The 21,427-nt window shown below is 37.4% G+C and overlaps 1 long non-coding RNA gene across 1 annotated transcript in view; it reads right to left on the bottom strand.

Moving 5' to 3' along the window:
* LOC309665933 overlaps nt 1–21,427 on the bottom strand; it is a 207,809-nt gene that overhangs the window by 117,198 nt on the left and 69,184 nt on the right. The window lies entirely within an intron of this gene.

Raw genomic sequence — 21,427 nt, 5'->3', positions numbered from 1 at the left:
GTTGATCTCTCCACTAATTGCTGAAAATTTCTACACGTTTTCAGCTAATCAGCAATTAGTTGAGGTCACTCTCAGATGACATTCTACACACTACACATCTTTCTTACCTGTTGCTGAGATGAATCCTTAAGCTCTTATATATGGACTTAAGGTGCATGCCCTTTTATAGACTTATAAGTCCATCAAACAAACAAAAAATGTACCTCTATGAGAACATTGCATGTTGTAAAATTGGTCCTATGAGTATCCTATTCTTTTTCTTTTCCATGCCAGAACAAGATAAAAAACAAATCCAAGGAATCTTTTCCTGGAAGAACTGTATATGAAATTGAGAGGGACCCTCTTTTTCACCATCGACTGAGTCACCACACTGCCAAGCCAAGTCCTACTCTCCCATCCAGTCACTTCATTCCTTCCTCTTTCATAAAGTTCTCCCCCAAAAAAGTCAAGATGAAATTTAGATATCCAGATTTGCTCACCATTTCAGAAACTATCACTCTCCTCCTAAGAGAAGGAAGGAAACATGAAAATGAAAAGAATGGCCTAGATCTGTTTAACCTACCACTCTTAGAATGGGAACTCCTGAAAAAAGCAGACAATTATTGCTATATTTTCTATAGTTATAAGTTCTATGTGGTATAGAATGAACATTCTATAAATAAATCAGCAAGTTGAATTTGAACCTTGATGTACTGATTTAGGACAAATACAGAAATGAAAGAAGGCTATTTAGGCCAAATTCCATCCAACTCTGTTTTTATAGTACAGCAATACTATGATTTGATGAAACAAAGAAAGAAAAAAAAAACTGCTTTCAGAAATAGATGGAAGTTTTACATGAAGACTTAGCATGAGCTTAAGGTATACATAAATATAAACCCTAGGTTTATTACTGGTAAGGTTATAAAGGCTCAATAATATGTGTTTGCTGCTTCTCCCCCTCTTTAAGGTAATAATGATTTTATTATAAGGCCTGGTTTGGCTGTGGGCAAAAAGCTGAAGACTTGGATCATAGAAAAGTGGTGTGCTGGCTTTCATCACTTTCCCATAAATCATGAATATTAACTTTTTCCAAAAGATTACTGCCCTTGGGATTTTGAGTTATTCTTTTCCAAATCTATTATTTTGCATGTATTGTTTTTCCTCTCATTAAAAGAAGGCAACTGAGGCTATTCAAATAAACTCAGATTTTAAAAAAAGAAGGTAAGGAAAAAAAAACGTTTGTACGTTTTTTTCAACCCCACTGCACATATGCAAGCTGAAGCTAAAATAAACAAAACTCTTAAATCCAGTATTAATGACAGGACACTACTTTGACAGATTCCATTAATTGCTTCTATTCTGTCTTTAATTCCCCTCCTAAATGATCTTCTCATTTAAGCAGTTTATGTTTGTCCTCATTATCTTCACAGCTTGCACACACTGAAAACCAGTTTCTCTGCCTCTCATGCAAAGAATGATGGTTTGTCCACAACTGAAGTTGGCCATTATCTGAAACAGGTCATTGACAAAGAGGACTTGAAGGCCCCTTTGTTACTTCTGCATTAGTGTTGCTCTCCTGGCAAGCAGACAACTTCATCAGAGAAGTCAGCCAAGGAGAGTCTATAAATGGAAGTTGTGCATACGAGGAGCAAATGCATTTTAAAAAAAGTTGCTGACGGGCATGAAATGCTTTGATCTGAAGATGGAAAACTCCAAAGCAGGAAGGATTTGGGCCATTCTGAGTCTGATTGACTCTGTGGTTTCTCTGAGCAGTAATTCCACGGGCGAAAATAAATGCAGAAATGGTATTTTGAGACCACAGCTGTGGAGGGGAGCATGGTGAATTTCAATGAAAATCCAGTTGAATTGTGAAGTTCAGATCTTACAAAAGCAAGGGACATGAGAGAAGTAATATTGTTTCCTGAAATTTCACTGTTTTTATTTAAGAGGTTGAAAAAAGAGAAAATCCCATTTATTTATTTTTATTCTTAGGAAAAATGTTAAATCCCTATTGCCTAGAACCATGTGGCAGATGCTCTGAAAAAAGGGATGATCTTATTCCTTTTAAAATTTAAATGTTGGAAAGAGGCAATTTAATGAATAATGACAAAGGTAAAGTTTGGAGATTGGCAAGCACAGCTATGAGTAATGATTTTTTACCTTACTGTCTTCACAAACAGGTTTATTACACTGGTCAGTCAATGACAAATAAACTTCATAGAAAGCTTGTTTCAATGAGCAATATGAACATGCCAGCATGGTATCAACTTTTACCACCACAAAAAAGAATAAAAATCAAGAATACTCAAGCAATACTGAATCACTTTGCTGTACACCTGAAACTAACACAACACTGTAAATCAAATATACTCCAATATAAAATAAAAATTTTAAGAATACTTTAAAAAAGAATACTCAAGCAGAACTTTAAACATAAATAGTATTTTCTACAGAAAGTAATGATGGGATGCACTGGGGTTAAATGGAATTAGATATGTTATGAGACCACAGAAATTTTAACAGTAAAGTATGCAGATATTCATTTTAAATAGAGTCTTAAGGATTGGAATTATATGGAATAATAAATATAATAGCATAATCGTTAAGAATGTGGCCTCCTGAATCTGTTACCTGGGTTTCGAATTCTGGCTCTGTAGAACTTATTAGATATATGACCTTGGCCAAGATACTTCAATATTCTGTGCCTTAGTTTTCTCAGCTGTAAAATGATATTCTAATAAAACTTTCTTCAAAGGTTAATTATGAGTATTCAATTAGTGAATATGTGTAAAGTGTAATAGTAAAAAGAACAGAAAACTCTAAGTTAGGCATCTGGCTCTGGTTCTTCTACTAGTTAAATTCCCCAGACTTCATCTCAGCCAGCTGTAAAGTGGAAGGGTTGGGCTAGATCGTCTCTAAAGTTCCTTTTGACTTTAAAAAATATTGTTTTATTGTACGGAAACACAAAAGACCCCGAATAGCCAAAGCAATCGTAAGAAAGAAAAACAGAGCTGGAGAAATCAGTCTCCCTGACTTCAAACTATACTACAAAGCTACAGTAATCAAAACAGTAAGGCACTGGCACAAAAACAGAAACATGGATCAATGAAACAGGACACAAAGTCCAGATATAAACCCACGCACCTGTGGGCACCAAATCCATAACAAAGCAGGCAAGAATATAAAATGGAGAAAAGACAGTCTCTTCCATAACTGGTGCTGTGAAAACTGGACAGCTACATGTAGAAGAATGAAATTAGAACACTCCATAACACCATACACAAAAATAAACTAAAAATGGATTAAAGACCTAAATGTAAGACCGGATACTGTAAAACTCTTAGAGGAAAATATAGTCAGAACACTGTCTAGCATAAATCACAGCAAGACCTTCTTTGATCCATCTCCTAGAGTAATGGAAATAAAACCAAAAATAAACAAATGTGACATGATTAAACTTAAAAGGTTTTGCACAGCAAGGGAAACCATAAACAAAATGAAAAGACAACCCTCAGAATGGGAGAAAGTATTTGCTAATGAAGCAACCAACAAGGGATTAATCTCAAAAATATACAAACAGCTCATGCAGCTCAGTATCAAAAAAACAAACAACCCCATCAAAAAATGGATGGAAGACCTAAATAGATATTTCTCCAAAGAAAACATACAGATGGCCAAAAATCACATGAAAAGATGCTCAACATCACTAATTATTAGAGAAATGCAAGTCAAAACTACAAGGAGGTATCACCTCACACAGGTCAGAATGGCCATCATTAAAAAGTCTACAAATAACAAATGCTGGAGAGGGTATGGAGAAAAGGGAACCCTCCTACACTGTTGGTGGGAATGTAAACTGGTACAGCCACTATGGAGACAAGTATGGAGGTTCCTTAAAAAACTAAAAATAGAGCTACCATATAATCCAGCAATCCCACTCCTGGGCATATATCTGGAGAAAACCATAGTTCAAAAAGATATATGTACCCCCAACGTTCATTGCAGCACTATTTACAATAGCCAGGACATTGACCAACCTAAATGTCCACTGACAGAGGAATGGACAAAGAAGATGTGGTACATATATACAATGGAATATTACTCAGCCATAAAAAAGAACAAAATAATGCCATTTGCAGCAACATGGATGGACCTAGATATTGTCATACTGAGTCAAGTAAGTCAGACAGAAAGACAAATATCATATAATCTTGCTTATATGTGGAATCTAAAAAAATGGTATAAATGAACTTATTTACAAAACAGAAATAGGGACACAGATGTATAAAACAAATTATGGGTACAAGGGGGGAAGGGGAGAGGGATAAATTGGAAGACTGGGATTGACATATACACACTACTACTATATATAAAATAGATAATTAATAAGGACCTACTGTATAGCACAGGGAACTCTACTCAGTACTCTGTAATGATGTATATGGGAAAAGAACCTAAAAAAGAGTGGATATATGTATATGTATAACTGATTCACTTTGCTGTACACCTGAAACTAACATAACATTGTAAAGTAACTATACTCCAATAAAACTTTTTTTAAAAGTTTATATAACCAAGTGTTTCTGCAGCAAATGTGCTACTATGATGTCAAAGTTAATTAGATATGATCATTTCCCCCAAACACACACACCCTCCCAGTGTTGTTGAAGTGACTGAGACAATAATAATGCAAAGCACTTTAGCCCAACAACAACAACAACAAAAATATTGTTTTAAAATACTTTTTTGGGGGATGTGTGCTACATTGTGCAAAGTTTTTAAGCAGAAGGTGATACTATTTTAGCAGAATATTTTTAAGGCATTTAATCACTTTCACAAAGATGTGTTTCATGGATTCCACTTTCTCTTCTTGTATTTTCTCCTCAACCAACTGCTGTTGGGAGTTCACTTGCCACTGCTCTACTCAAGTGACTCTTGTCAAGGTCATGATGATTTCCATATTGCCAAGAGCAATGGTCACTTCTTTGACCTCCTTGTATTCTCAATAGCACTTGATACAGCTGATTTCCCTCCCTTTCTCTGCTCAGCAGCCAAATTATCTTTTTAATAGATAAACACATTATTTCACTACGCTACATTAAACCCTGAAATGGCTTTCCATGTCATATATAACAAACACAAACCTTTGCCCCTTGATTTCCATTGCCCTTTCTGATCTAGACGCATTTCACTTTATTTTCTACCTTTCTCTCCTTGCCCAGTGCAATCCCTCCAGCCACCCTGACCTTCTTTCTGGACTTTGAACACTCTAAATGTATTCCTGTCTCAGACTGGCTGGTTCCTCTACTTGGAATTCTCTCTCCATAGATCACTGCTGGGTCCTTCTGCCATCCAGTCTCAACTTAAATGTCTCCTCCTCAGAGAAGTACCTCTGATTAGATAGTACCCAGATTCCTCAGTTAGTCTGCCTCCCATTTCATATTCTTAATGAAATCTGTTATTATCTCAAGTTATCTTAAATATTTATTTTTACCATGTCTATCTCCCTCAAAGAAAGCAAGCTCCACGAAAACAGGGACACTGTATAGCTGAATGCCAAGATTAGAAAATGTTCTCCATAAATATTTATTGCACGAAAGATAAGGAACCCAGTTTCTCTTGCATCGTGTTCAAAGTGTCACTTCCTTCCCTAAACTTTAATCACTCTTAATATCAGTTCCACTTACCTGATATCTGTCATGTATTATCCTGTATTATTATGGATTTTTTCTGCATGTATGTCTCCTTTCTCCAATTACTATAAGTTAAGAGATTTGTGAGATGAGACCATGTCAGACATTACTGTGTCTCCCAGAAACTCACGGAGCCTTGTTCACAATATCTCACTAAATATCTGATAACATATTTATTTTAAAGGAAGACAAATTGACTCAATTTATAAAAACCTAAATTATCCATTACTGAATAGCCAAAGGGAGAAAAAAAAAATTGTTCAAGTGTTTTAGTAAAAACATGTCCGCCCAAGAGTTTACTGTCTAAAACTGATACATTTGCCTATGCAGTAGGAAAGGAGTGAGAGATGAATTTCAGTTTTTTTAAATGCGCAACCTAAATTATTTCAGTTCTTTAGAAAATTAGTTGTTACTTATGTTAAGAACAAGTGGTCTATAGTCTAAATGTTAAAATAATGCAATCTATGGAAAATCCCAACTTGGTTGAATACATTTTACTTTACATTTTGCATATCTTGTGATAGCTAGTACACACTCATGGGCAAAATGCCCATTGTCTACATTGAAAATGAGTCCTATTTCTAAATAACAAGTATAATTTTGTCTCTTCCGGGCTTGACACTCTGCAGTGACTCCCCACCACTGTACTCAGCGGTTCAAATTCTTTAGCATGCCTTCGTAAGACTTTTCAGGATTAAGCCTCTATTCACAACTTAGTCTCACCTCTTAATCTTTCCGCTCCCCTCTTCTGGGCCCTCTTTTGTCCAGCCCCCAACAAACACACACTCAGTTCTAGACACAATAAAAAACGCAGATCTCCCAATGAACTCTACCACCTTCCCCGCTACCTTGTTTTCTCTGAAACACATTGACTTCTTACCCACCCCTTCAGTTAACCTGATTGACTCCCACTCATCATGAGTTGGAGATCAAATTCTCCAACTTCCCTACCCCTGTGTACCCTCCTGCCCAGATGGGGTTAGGCCCCTTCTATGGAATCTCACAGTGCTCGTGCTAGCCCACATGGAGCACGTATCACACTACTGAGTGTCCTTTTTACCAGGCTGTCTCCTTGCAGTCACGGACAACTTCTCCTTCACCATTATAGCCCCAGTACCTTACCCGTAGTAGGGGCTTAACAAGTAGTTTTGAAGAAGTGAATAAATGGATGGATGAGATTTTGTTATCAATGAATGTGGCTTATTAAAATGAGGATTAAAATAATTGATTACTTTCAAATATAATTTACTTGTATGGGAAAAAGAGTCATGGTAATAGTGGCCTATGGACTGGAAATTTTACATTCAATATCAGCAATTTGCTATGTTTGGAATAGAAATACATAGTCACAGTTCTTTGCTCAAAGCTACCTTCTTAGAAATAATTAAAATAAATAATTCTAAAACTATCTTTTAACAAATGCCTTTGCAAACACATCCCAAACATGCCCACAATTACCAAATGAACATTGAGATTTTCTCTTTTAGCCAGATTACCTCTATTGATCTATAATCAGCAATAAGAGAAAAATTATGGTAAGGAGAAATAGAGTCAAATGTCTCTCTTGAGGGCATGACTATTTGGATAAATATTACTTAAGAACAGCTTAAAAATAATTACTACCGTTTTTTCTTAAACATAAAACACACGTTGTGTTTTTCTCCAAGAGCAAAATACTTGAGAGTAGTCCATAGAAACTATATCTAATGTGTTCACTTTACTGTCAACTGTATTTTGAACGTTTTCAAGAATAAATGCCTTTATAGGCAGAAATAATTGCCTTATTTTTTCAAGTTTTATTGAGATATGATTGACATATAACACTGTCTTAGAGGGTACAATATAATGATTTATGTATAGATTATAAAATGATTATCACAGTAAGTTAACATCTATCACTAAACCATTTTTAGTTAATAAATCAATACTTAATAATAAATAATTTTATTATTAAATAATAAATAAAGCAATACTTGATTAATAATCTATTAATAATTCAATCAGTTGTTTAAGTAACTGCTTTGTTTTAAATGCAATTAGTTTAGGGGAGATTATACACATGCTGTAATTCTTGATTCTTAATTGTAACAATTAAGCTCTCTTTGTGGTTTTGATGATTATTATTAACGAGTGTGCTATCTTTGGGCATGTCTGGCTGACTGGGTACAGCAGAAGAAAGAGACAACAAGGATTAAATTAAAATCAAAATGAAACAAAAACCACCTGACCATACAGATGGAAAGATGAGGTCTTTCAGAGTAGAGTCATAAATCAGAGAAAGCAATCGTCCAGGCACAATGGAAGCCATTTACCACCTGCACTCCCCCATAATAATCCTTCCTTTCTTCCTTGCCAGGAGTTCTTGTTCACCCTGGCTAGGAGTGGACTGCGTAGCTGAGGCTCCCCAGTCCTACTGTGGGATTCCCTCTTAGAGAACGCTGCTCATGAGAAGGGAATAGAGTTTCTCTCCATTCTCCACAGGGGGAGAGGAGCCCTGGGGGTCGGTGGGTTTGAGGGGTCAGCAGCAGCAGACTGGGCAGGGTGTAGAGGAAGGTGAGGCTGACTTGGACAGAGGAGGCCAGCTCCTGCGCTGAGAACAGTGGGGACCACAGGTAGAGGGATGATGTTCATCTAATACAGTGTAAATAACATGTGGGCAATGATAAATAGTGCAGAAATATATTAATCACCCTGAAATAATTATTAACCTAATTCCTTTGTTAATAGGCACTAAACAACCTAAAAACAAGACATGAGTCCCCCAAAAGAAGTCACTTATGCTAAGCTCTATATCACAAAACTGAGACTTAATGACAGTTTTGATTCTCCCAGACATGGAATCTTAAACCAATCAGGACTCTACTGATTACCATCAGTTAGCTAATCGGCCTGACAGACCCCCACCATCTCCCATAAGGAAAGAAACCCTGCAATAATCAATCTGCTTCTTCCTGCCTAATACAACTTCCTTCTTCCTGCTCCCTCTGCCTATAAAATCTCTTGCCTTGTATAGCTCTTTGGAGCTTCTTTGTACCTGCTAGATTGGATGCTGCCTGATTCATGAAGCCCTGAATAAAGCTAGTATGATCTTTAAAATGTACTCAGATGAATTTTGTTCTTTAATGCAACCATTAACACTGTCTTTTAAAAAGTTACAAAACTATGTCACCAACGTTCTTTACTTGATTCTCACAACAGTATCATGAAGCAAATAATTTTACTTTTATCCACATTTTCTACGTCAGGAAACTGTGTTCTATGAAAGTAGGATTTTGGAAAGTTTTTGCAAGGCTAGACTGGGTTCCTAGGCTTAGATCATTCACTAGGTAGCAAGTAGAATCAGTACTTAAACTTAACGACTTGAAAACTTATTATTACTCAGTTTCAAGATCAGAGTATTTATCAATTACAAATACATGAAGAGTGGTCAGTAAGAAATTTGACAAACTAATAAATGTCATTAGCCTTGGTATTTCAGCTTCCACTTTTATTCTTATTAGCTGAATAAAATATTTTCTCTCAAATTCTTTAAGGAAAAAGCTAACATATTTCTATGTTAGTCATAAAAATAACACCTGAGATTCTGCAGAGTAAGTAAGACTTGGAATGGCATTTTGTCAGAAATTAAATTAAGCCAATTATTGTGGGAGGACACTTATTCTTTATATTTTTCTTTATGTAGGAAGGAATTTAAATAATTTAAATTCTTATTTCAGAAGAAAGAAGTAGAAAAACATTGCCTGTAGGTTCTGACCAGGGTTTATTTCTCATGGTAATATGTACACAATTAACCACTGAACAACTCAGGCATTAGGGACACCGACCCTGCATGGAGTCGAAAATCTAAACATAACTTATAGTTGTCCCTCTGTGTCCCTAGTTCCTTGTATCTCCAGTTCTGCATCTGCTTATTCAACCAACTGGGCTCTTATAGTACGGTGGTATTTGCTGTTGAAAAAAACTTGCATATAAGCGGACCCATGCAGTTCAAACCTGTGTTGTTCAAGGGGCAACGATATATAAGAATTTGGATGTGTGATGAGTGATTCCTAATGCCTTTGCAGACCTCTCTATGGCTTGAACATAGGAATACATTTGCCTCCCCTTAGGACATAGTATTTACATCAAATAAATATTTACATCGTTTGTCTGTTTATCCTGTTTGTTTTTGAGTTTGTGGGTTTTAGAAAGACAATGTGCCCAACTATTGCACACTGACCTAGGATGGCTATGCCAGAAATTTCTGTGTAGCCTGTGACCTTAATAACAAATATGTGTATGATTCAACGCCCTTAACCACTTTCCAAAAAGGACTTTCTGTTCCTTCGTAACCAAGCTTTCAAAAGATGATGATATGGCACTATTCTCACACTTAGATTCCAGATCTACATCTCTAATATGGCTTGGGCACAATGCTGTTCTCAACCCAAACCTGTCATCCTCAGGGGCTAGGAGTTCATTCAGATGATGCTTGAAAAACTAGAAAGGTGTTACTACTTCAGAGATTGATTAACAGCTTCCAAGACTATGGATGAAGAGTTTTGAATCAAGGAAATGAACCGGGAGTCTCCTTATGGCAAATCCAACTCTTGCATAGTTGAATGATTTTTGATTCTGCCCATAAAAATGTCAGCTCTTGGGCTTCCCTGGTGGCGCAGTGGTTGAGAATCTGCCTGCTAATGCAGGGGACACGGGTTCAAGCCCTGGTCTGGGAAGATCCCACATGCCGCGGAGCAACTGGGCCCATGAGCCACAACTGCTGAGCCTGCGTGTCTGGAGCCTGTGCCCCGCAACGGGAGGGGCCGCGATAGTGAGAGGCCCGCGCACCGCGATGAAGAGTGGCCCCCGCACCACGATGAAGAGTGGCCCCCGCTTGCCACAACTAGAGAAAGCCCTCGCACGCAACGAAGACCCAACACAGCTAAAAATAAATAAATAAATAAATAAAGTAGCTATTAAAAAAAAAAAAAAAAAAAAGCAGAAAGCCTTGAGACTGTATCTCAAAGCACAGGCCTCAGAGTCCCTAATCCCAGGTAAAAATAACACTCAATTCAGGAGTAAGCTCTGATGTCAAGAATCACATTAAAAAAAAAAAAAAAGTCAGCTCTTTTCCAAATAGCTTTAAAATGCTTTATTGGAGGAAGTAATGTTTTAGGACGTGTTTGAGTACTAGAATACAGAATGCTTTTCAAACTGGAAGACCAAAAAAAACATGAAGAAAAAAAAAGTTTCCAAGCACAGATATAACATGAGAAAAGCATCTGAAGCTGGAGTGGAATTATCAGACAAGGACCATAAATACATCTACCTAAGACGAGTGGAGTTTGAAGAAGATGAAAAAATGTAGACTTATTAACAGGAATAAGGTATCGATTAAAACACTCCCAAACCCCTGATATTTGGAATAGACTATTTCCATTCCTTTTAGTTTTAGCATAGCATTGAAAAAATGGAATGCAAGAAGACATTTGAGTTTATTTAAATATCATAAAATGGACTGCTTCTAAAATTAAGACAATTTTTATAATACATAAAGGACAGGAAACAAACTCTACAAATAGAATGAAATCCATGTGGAATGGCTAAGTCATCCAGAATATGTGTGTGTGAGTGTGTGTGTGTATGTGTATGTGTGTGTCTGTAACTTGAAATGCTCTCAATCATTTTGTCAAGCACATTTTCTCCTTTTGTTTTTTACTTGGATATTTGAAGGAAGATGTAATTCATATGTTTCTCATTCATTTACACTTGAGGTATTAAAATGCGGCCTGAATTATGTATTCGTGTACCATGAGCCAGTTATTTCTGTTGAAAATGTCTCTTTTCTTGATTAAAAAAAATTTACACTAAATTAGAATCCAAAACTGTTAATTCACAGCATCAACTCCTAGTCTAGAATATTCATATTCTCTTGATATATGAGAAGATGTTCTAAGTTTTACAAACAACCTTCTGGCACAATTAAAATCAAGGTCTTGCCTTTTCTGTCACTATTAATGACCACTGTATGCCACGACAAAATAATCATATCATAACGATCATTTCTACTTAGCTCCCTATTTCAAGGTTCAGTACATTTCATTATATCTATCCTACGAGACTCCAGATTTAGGAGTTCTTCCTTTATGCCTCTAATTCAGGTTTATAAAATAATTTTTATTTTCAGCAAATACAGGGGATACTATCATATACCCTAATAAAATCAAACAAAATACAAAACAGAACATAAAACAAAAACACAGTTTTATTTTTCATAAACGTATGAATTTTATTTTACACACAATATTATCTCTTGGTTTCCAGATCAGCTTCTCTTGTCTGTTAACTGATTTATCTCCATTTGCAATGATTTATGTCATTTCCCCCCTCAAAAAGGTCTTCATTGTCAATTTTTGCGGAGAAAAAAGCAAAAAGAGGAGAAGAAAGATCACATTACAGCACTGGAAGCCAGATGTCACGGCCTTTGCTCTCAGCTGTCACCAGGCAGAGCTCCCAGAGTCACAGTGGCTCATTATCTGAGATGAGAGATGATCTGTGCGGGTCCTGTAACCCTAACAGGGGGAGCTTCTGCTGTGGCTAGTTCTGTGGTAGCTTTTAATTCATCCTCCATGATACCAAATGCCACTTTCGGTGGTAGCCTACTGGTGTTGACCCTTGTTTCTGTATGCCATAGTTTAAAGAACCACACTACGAAATAGCTCTGGAATGTGCCTTGTAACATTTAGTCACAATAAGGGCATTTACCTACCTCCCAATTTTTTGTTGTTGTTGTTCAACTCTTTTAGCAAATTTCAGTTATATGATACAGTGTTATCAACTATAATCACCATGTTATACATTAGATACTCAGACCTTACTCATCTTCTAACTGAAAGTTTATACCTTTTAATGAATCTCTTCCTATCTCCCCCCCCCACCCTCCTGCAAACACTTTTCTACTCTCTGTTTCTATGAATTTGACTATTTTTGCTTTTAGAATTCTACATATAGGTGCTATCATGGAGTATTTGTCATTCTCTGTCTGGTTTATTTCACTTAGCATAATGCCCTCCAGGTTCATCCATTGTTGTTGCAAATGATAGGATTTCTTCCTCTTTCAAGGCTGACTAATATTCCATTGTGTATATATACCCCGTTTTCTTGATCCATTCATTCATCAACAGATACTTAGGTTGTTTCCATACCTGGGCTATTGTGAATAATGCTATGAACATGGGAGTACAGATATAGCTTCAAGAGATAATTTCATTTTGGGAGGATATATACCCAAAAGTGGAATTGCTGGATCAGATGGTGTTTCTATTTTTAATTTCTTTAGAAACTTCCATATTGTTCTTCATAGAGGCTGCAACAATTTACATTCCCACCAACAGTGTATAAGGCTTCCCTTTTTTCCACATCCTCACCAGCATTTGTTATCTCTTGTCTTTGTGATAATAGCCACCCTTATACACGTGAGGTGACATCTCATTGCGTTTCTGATTTGCATTTCCCGATGATTAGTGATGTTTGGCACCTTGGACAACTGGATACATGCTTTGGAAAAAATGTTTATTTAGGTCCTTTGCCCAGTTTTTAATTGTTTTTTTCTTTGCTAATGAGTTGTATGCGTTTCTGGTATGTTTGGGATATTAACCCCATATCAGATATGTGGTTTGCAAGTATCTTCTCCCATTTTCTAGGTTTCCTTTTCATTGTGCTAATGGTTTCCTTTGCTGTGAAGATGCTTTTTAATTTAACATAGTTCCATCTGCTTATTTTTGTTTCTGTTGCCCCCAAATATTCATAAGAAATCACTGGATTAATACTCTCGAAGATATGCAATATTGCAGAGAGCTCAAGATATGTTCTTGGTCCTTAGAACACAGAAAACATATTCTGCTTACATTCTACAGCTTAGTGAGTTTAATTAAGGTTATTACTTTCTGAGCTGTTTTATAAGCCAGGAGTAAGTCCACTGCCTTCTCCCTTGGGCATTTATTCAATAAGAAGATTATGGTTACATAAAACTGAATTTTCCTGAACCATGTGTCAGTGTTTATTAAAGTGCCATAGTAATGTCTTATTAATAAGAATAATGTAAATATTCTGGATGTTATGAATTGAATTGTGCTCCCCAAAGACACATTCAAGTCCTGACCCTTGGTACCTATGAATGTGATCTTATTTAGAAAGTTTTTGTAAATGTAATCAAGTTAAAATGAGAGCAAGCTGAATTTGGGTGTGGCCTAATCCAATATGACTGGTGTCTTTATAAGAGGAGGAAAATTTGGACGTGAACACAAAAAAGAGACTACCACGTGAAGACAGAGAAAGAAATCGAATGCCTGGGGCTACCAGAAGCTGGAAGAGTCAAGGAAGGATTTTCCTGTAGAGGCTCTGGAGAGACTGTGACCCTCCCAACACCTTGATTTTGAGCTTCTAGCCTCTAGAACTATGAGAGAACAAATTTCTGTTGTTTTAAGCCACCCAGTTTGTAGCACTTTGAGATACTCCAAGCAGCTAGACGTAGAAGTCTTTCAATCCTGTAGGAGAGCTCTGGTGGTGTATTACAGTGTAGCAGTGTCCACTTCAATGCACTGTATTTGTAGTCATAAAAATAATAAATCTATATTTTAAAAAGAAATGAACTTGTTTTCTGAGGAGCTAAATTCCAAGTGTATTATACAGAAGACATACAGTCAGAAGTGAAGATACTGCTACCCAAACTCAATGTTGCAAAGAACCCTTCTCCATAAATACCCTTCCAGAAAAGGCTGTCCTCCAAGCTGGCTATGTGCTATACACTTTACCATAAGGACTGCATATCCTATAGACCACTGAATATGAAAATCATGTGCAAACATCACATGTTTCTAGATTTTTGGCTAGTGCTTCTTAGGCATGGCTTTATAATATGAAAAAACTGGTGATAGCTACTCAAATTAAATAACAAATAGCTTTGAGTTTAGCTACTTGAGGGCAGGGATCATTTTAGATGGGCCATGGTATCTCATTCGCCCCACACAGTATGTGCCAGATTGTTGGTGCCAAAAAGGAGTTATGAAGTAATATGTAGACATTAGATATGTGTAAATGGTTGGTTATACATGAAAAAGATAACCTGTAACTAAAAACTGAGTAAAAGTATTATTTACTGAGTACAAGGATACATTATTTAACTTAATTTTCAAAACACTTCTGTCAAATAGATATTATTCTCCCTGTTTTATGGACAGGAGACTAAGGCCCAGAAAGTTTTAAATAATGTTCCCAAGATCACATAGTTTGTCAATGGTGTAAAAACAGTAGGTAGGAATGACTCACAGTCTGAATCTCTGTGCCACATTCTACACTGTGCCATATACCATAATCACCTTCTGGGGAAATGCCTACTCAAGACCTAGACTCCAGACTTCACTGTAAATTGTTATTTGCCTGGAAACTATTCACCTCAACTGTTTTTATCACAATTTGTCCACTTGAAGTGGGGAAGTGGGGTTAAAAATATTTGAAACCCCCTTTCTGATTTGAACAATATGAGTGTACATGTGTTAATGCTTAAATCACACCAGAAACTATCAAAAAGAATGGTCTCTGTTTTAAATCCAAGAAATTAGTTTTATAATTATATAACTAAAATTCTAACCAGATGGAGTCCCAAATGAATTATGTTAACTAACTCTCTTCTTTCTCTCTCATTGTGATTATAGAAATTTTATGTTAATTTTATCTATGCTATATATACTATTCTGGACATTCTTAACTACAATACCAACTACCTTGATTAAATATTTTTTAAAGCCATGATTTATCATCATTTGATATATAAAGCACACTGTACTGGACTAGGTGTTTTAACTGCCCAGAATCTCTCTGCATGAAGGAACAGCTCTGCCAGCACATCATTCAAAATTATTGCCATGGAGCCAGCATTGGAGCAATGCAATTGTGTCTTCTGAATCCAAGCTTGGTGGATCCCAGTCCTGTCCCAGGTATCTGGAATTTGGAACTGAGAGTCAGGAAAACTGTGGCGGTCATTAAAACTGTATCACATGACTTCAATGTTCTAAGGAAGTCCAGAATTCCCAACGACCAAGGTTCCTAAAAGCTAGCCCGATGTGAAGTCGGTTGCAAGGGCTTCTGAAAGACCAGCCAGAAGTAAACCAACCGAAAACTAATTGTGATAATTAAGCCTGACCATAACAGAATTTAACCACCTTCTTGCAAATGAAATAAAACCATTTAGACATTTTATAATCATGCCCATCCACCACCACATAAACCATGCTATAGAAGACAAAAAATAATGTCACACTTAACACTACTGAACTGTACAATTAAAAATGATTAAGATGGTCAATTTCATGCTTTTTTTTTTACCACCCCCCCAAAAAAACTCACAGAGAAATTAACTTGTTAGTTAAGAATATAGTGTTTATCCAGTTGAGGTTCTTTATTTCCCGACTGATGAGAACTTGGTTAAATTTATTGGTCATGACAAAGAGATGAGACACTTAATGTGGCCCTGAATAATAATAAAATTTAGTCTTGAAGAAATTGATAGACATTAGTAGTGGTGTACTGTAATGTTTAACAACCATCTCTCAAACAACAAAACAGTGCTGATTTGTAAAATAAGTCAGTTTTCATGGTGTAAATATTACCACCATGCTTATTTTAAGCCACCAATGTCACATCAGTAAACACAGAATTGGGCACAGATGGATGGGCAAAATCAGCTCTCTTAAGTGGAATCCAGCACCCCATGGTGGGGACAAGGCAGAACAGAACCACCCCGAATGTCTGCTGTGTCTTCATTTCATTTGTGTCAAGTTCAAAATGTATTGATGTAGGAAAAGAAAAAGGGAACTAATATTTATGAAGTGGCTACTGTGTGCCAGACCCATTTTAAATTATCTCATTATAAAAAGCTATGAGGGAGATCAGCCAAGATGGCAGAATTGAAAGACCCTGAACTCACCTCCTCTCACAAGTACACCAAAATCACAACTATTTTCAGAACAACCATCAGTGAAAAATATCAGAACCTACCAGAAAAGATCTTCTACAACTAAAGACATAAAGAAGGAACTACAACGAGATGGGCAGGAGAGGCAGACTCATGATACACTCAATCCCATACTCCCGGGGGGTGACCCACAAACTGGAGAATAATTATATTGCAGAGATTCTCCCACAGGAGTGAGAGTTCTGAGCCCCATGTCTGGCTCCCTAGCCCAGGATTCCTGCACCAGGAAGATGATCCCCCAGAATATTTAGCTTTGAAGGCAAGCAGGGCTTAATATGGGGAGTCCCACAGGACTGGGAGAAACAGAGATTTCACTCTTAAAGGGCACACACAAAATCTCACCCACCCCAGGATGCAGGGCAAAAGCAGAAATTTGATAAGATCCTGAGCCAGACCTACTTGCTGGTCGGAGAGTCTTCTGGAGAGGTGGGGGGGTGGGCAGCTGTGGCTCACCCTGGGGACATACACACAGATGACACCCATTCTTGGGAGCTCCTTCTACCACGTGGATGCTGGTGCTGGCAGGCACCATGGTGGAATCCTCCCTCTAGCTCATTAGCACCAAGACCTGGCCCCACCCAACAGCTTGTGGGCACTAGTGCTGGGACACCTCAGGCCAAGCAACTAACTGGATAGGGACACAGCCCCACTCAGCTTAAAGAACTCCTGAACTTGGTAGCTGCCTCTGGATATGGCCTTGCTCACTAGACGGCCCAGGACCCAGTTCCGCCCACCAATGGGCAGGCACCAGCCCCAGAACCCCTGGGCCCTGGCCCTGCCCTTAGGAAGCCTGCTTTAGCCTCTAGGGCAACCTCACCTAGCACAGAGCAGATACCAGACACAAGAAAACCATAATCCTGCAGCCTGCCCACAGCAGGCCAGACCCTGCCCTGGAGCCAGCTGGGCCCTGGCCCTGCCCACTAGCAGGCCAACACAAGCTTTGGGACACCCAGGACCCCATACCCAACTGTGTCAGGAATCAACCCCCCCAACAGCTATCTGACACCAGCTCTGAGACCCCTGGGCCCTGCAAACAGACTCCAAGACCTGGCTATGCCTGCCAGTAGACTGGCACTAACCTGAGGACATGGCTTCATGTACCAGTGGGTGGGCAATATCCCAAGAGTATTCTAGACCCTGACTCCATTCACCAGTGAGCCAGCACTAGCCCCAGGGCCCCCTGGGACTCTGTGGTCAGCTGCCTCATGACCCAGCCCCTGCCACCCCAACCAGCAGCCAGCAGCCTCTGCACAAGGTAGGACCTGGCAACCAATCAGACTGGGGGCCACACAAGCCTACCAGACTGCCCTCAGTGTCAGCCTGCCACAACAGAAGGACCCAAGCAGCCCTCATAGGGGGAACCCCTAGAGCATATAGCTTGGGTGATAAGAGGGGAATACACTGCTGGGATGCATAGGGCTTCTCCTACGGGAGGCCATTTCTCCAAGGTCCAGAAATATAACTAGCCTACCAGATACATAAAAATACAAACAGCAACTTAAGTAAAATGAGGTGACAGAGGAACATGTTGCAGAGGAAGAAACAAGATAAAACCCCAGAAGAAGAACTAAGTGAAGTGGAGATAGGCAATCTACCCAAGAAGGAGTTTAGGGTAGTGATCGTAAAGATGATCAAAGAACTCAGGAGAAGAATGGATGCGCAGAGCAAGAAGTCAGAAGTTTTTAACATGGAGTTAGAAAATATAAAGAACAAACAGTGATGAGGAATACAAAAACTGAAATGAAAAATACACTTGGAGGAATAAATAGTAGACTAAATGATACAGAGGAACAGATCAGTGAGCTGGAAGACAGAGTAGTGGAAATCACTGCTGCTGAACAGAAAAAAGAAAGAAGAATAAAAAGAAATGAGGACAGTTTAAAAGACTTCTGGGAAACAGCAAGCACACTAATATTTGCATTACAGAGGTCCCAAAAGGAGAAGAGAGAGAAAAGGGAATAGAGAATACATTTGAAGACATAATAGCTGAAAACTTCCCTAACCTGAGAAAGGAAACCGTCACCCAAGTCTAGGAAACGCAGAGAGTCCCATACAGGATGAACCCAAAGAGGAACACACCAAGACACACTGTAGTTAAAAATGACAAAAGTTAAAGATAAAGAGAGAATATTAAAAGCAGCAAGGGAAAAGTAACAAATAACATACAAGTGAACTCCCTTAAGGCTATCAGCTGATTTTTCAGCAGAAACTCTGCAGGCCAGAAGGGAATGGCATGATATATTTAAAGTGATGAAAGGGAAAAACCTACAACCAAGAATAATCTGCCCAGCAAGGCTCTCGTACAGATTTGATAGAGAAATGAAAAGTTGTACAGACAAACAAAAGCTAAAAGAATTCAGCACCAGCAAACCAGTTTTACAAGAAATGTTAAAGAAACTTCTCTAAGTGAAAAAGAAAAGGCCACAACTAGACACATGAACATTACAGCATGAAAAATCTCATCCAGAAAAGCAAACATACAGTAAAGGTAGGAAATCATTCACACACCCAGTAGGAAGGTTAAAAAAACAAAAGTAGTAAAATCATCTATATCCACAATAAGCTGTTAGGGGATACACAAAACAATTAGATATAAAATATGATATCAAAAACTTGTGTGGGGAGGAGAGTACAAGTGGAAGGTTGCTAAAATGCATCTGAAAGTAAGAGATCAGCAACTTAAAACAATTATATATATATAGCTGTATAAAAACCTCACAGCAATCACCAACCAAAATTCTATAATAGATACATACACAAAAAAGAAAGAGAAATCAAAACATAAAACTAAAGAGTCATCAAACCACAAGAGAAGATAACAAAAGAAGGAACAAAAAATACCTATGAAACAACCCCCAAACAATTAACAAAATGGCATACATATCAATAATTACCATAAATGTAAATAGACTAAATGCTCCAATCAAAAGACACAGAGTGGCTGAATGGATACAAAAACAAGACCCATATATATGCTGCCTACAAGAGATTCACTTCAGATCTAAAGACACATACAGACTGAAAGTGAGGGGATAGAAAAAGGTTTTCCATGCAAATGGAAATCAAAAGAAAGTCAGGGTAGCAATACTTATATCAGACCTTAAAGTAAAGACTGTTACAAGAGACACAGGAGGACATTATACAATGATCAAGGGATCAATCTAAGAAGAAGATATAACAATTGTAAATACATATGCACCCAACATATTAGCACCTAAATATATAAAGCAAATATTAATGGACATAAAGGGAGAAATCAACAGTTACACAATAATAGTACTGGACTTTAACATCCCACTTACATCGACATACAGATCATGCAGACAGATAATCAACAGGGAAGCATTGGCCCCTAATGACACATTAGACCAGATGCACTTAATATATATAGAAAATTCCATCCCAAAGCAGCAGAATACATATTCTTTTCAAATGTACATGGAATATTCTCCAATATAGATCACATGCTAGGCCACAAAACAAGCCTTGGAAAATTTAAGAAAATTGAAATCATATCAAGCATCTTTTCTGAACAGAACACTATGAGATTAGAAGTCAACTACGAGAAGAAAACTGCAAAAATACAAACACATGGAGGCTAAACAATATGCCACTAAAGAACAAATGGATCACTGAAGAAATCAAAGAGGAAATGAAAAAATACCTATAGAAAAATAAAAACAAAAACATGACAATCCAAAACCTATGGGACACAGCAAAAGCAGTTCTAAGAGGGAAGTTTGTAGAAATACAAGTTTACCTTGGGAAACAAGAAATATCTCAAATAAGCAACCTAACCATACACCTGAAAGATCTAGAGAAAGAAGAAAAAACAAAACCCAAAGTTAGCAGAAGGAAAGAAATTATAAAGATCAGAGCAGAAATAAATGAAATAGAGACAGAGAAAAAAATCAATGAAACTGAAAACTTGTTCTTTGAAAAGATAAACACAGTTGATAACCTTTAATCAGACTCATCAAGAAAAAAAAGGGAGAGGACCCAAATCAATAAAATTGGAAATGAAAAAGGAGAAGTTCCAACTGACACCACAGAAATATAAAAGGTCATAAGAAACTACTACAAACAACTATATGCCAATAAAATGGACAACCTAGAAGAAATGGATAAATTCTTAGAAATGTACAATCTCCCAAGACTGCACCAGGAAAAAATAGAAAATAGGAACAGACCAATTACCAGTAATGAAACTAATTTAAAAACTCCCAACAAACCAAAGTCTAGGACAAGATGGCTTCATAGGTGAATTACACCAAACATTTAGAGAAGAGTTAACACCTAGCCTTCTCAAACTATTCCAAAAAACCGCAGAGCAAGGAACATTTCTGAACTCATTCTATGAGGTGAGCATTACCCTGACACCAAAACAAGACAAAGGTATCACAAAAAAGAGAATGACAAGCCAATATTACTGATGAACATAGATGCAAAAATCCTCAGGAAAATATTAGCAAACTGAACCAAGAATACATTAAAAGGATTATATGCCATAATCAAGTGGGATTTATCCCAGGGAGGCAAGGATTTTTTAATATCCACAAATCAATCAATATGATACACCACACTGACAAACTGAAGAATAAAAACCATGTGATCATCTCAACAGATGCATAAAGAGCTTTTGATAAAATTCAACATCCATTTGTGATAAAAAAAAAAAAAACTCTCCTGAAATTAAATTTCTGGATGGATTTTGTTTTTCTCATTAAAAAATCCTTTTCAA

The sequence above is a fragment of the Balaenoptera physalus genome, assembly GCF_965194825.1.
Source record: "Balaenoptera physalus genome assembly, chromosome: 8".
Classification (NCBI taxonomy): domain Eukaryota; kingdom Metazoa; phylum Chordata; class Mammalia; order Artiodactyla; family Balaenopteridae; genus Balaenoptera; species Balaenoptera physalus.
This window is presented reverse-complemented; position numbering and strand designations above follow the sequence as displayed.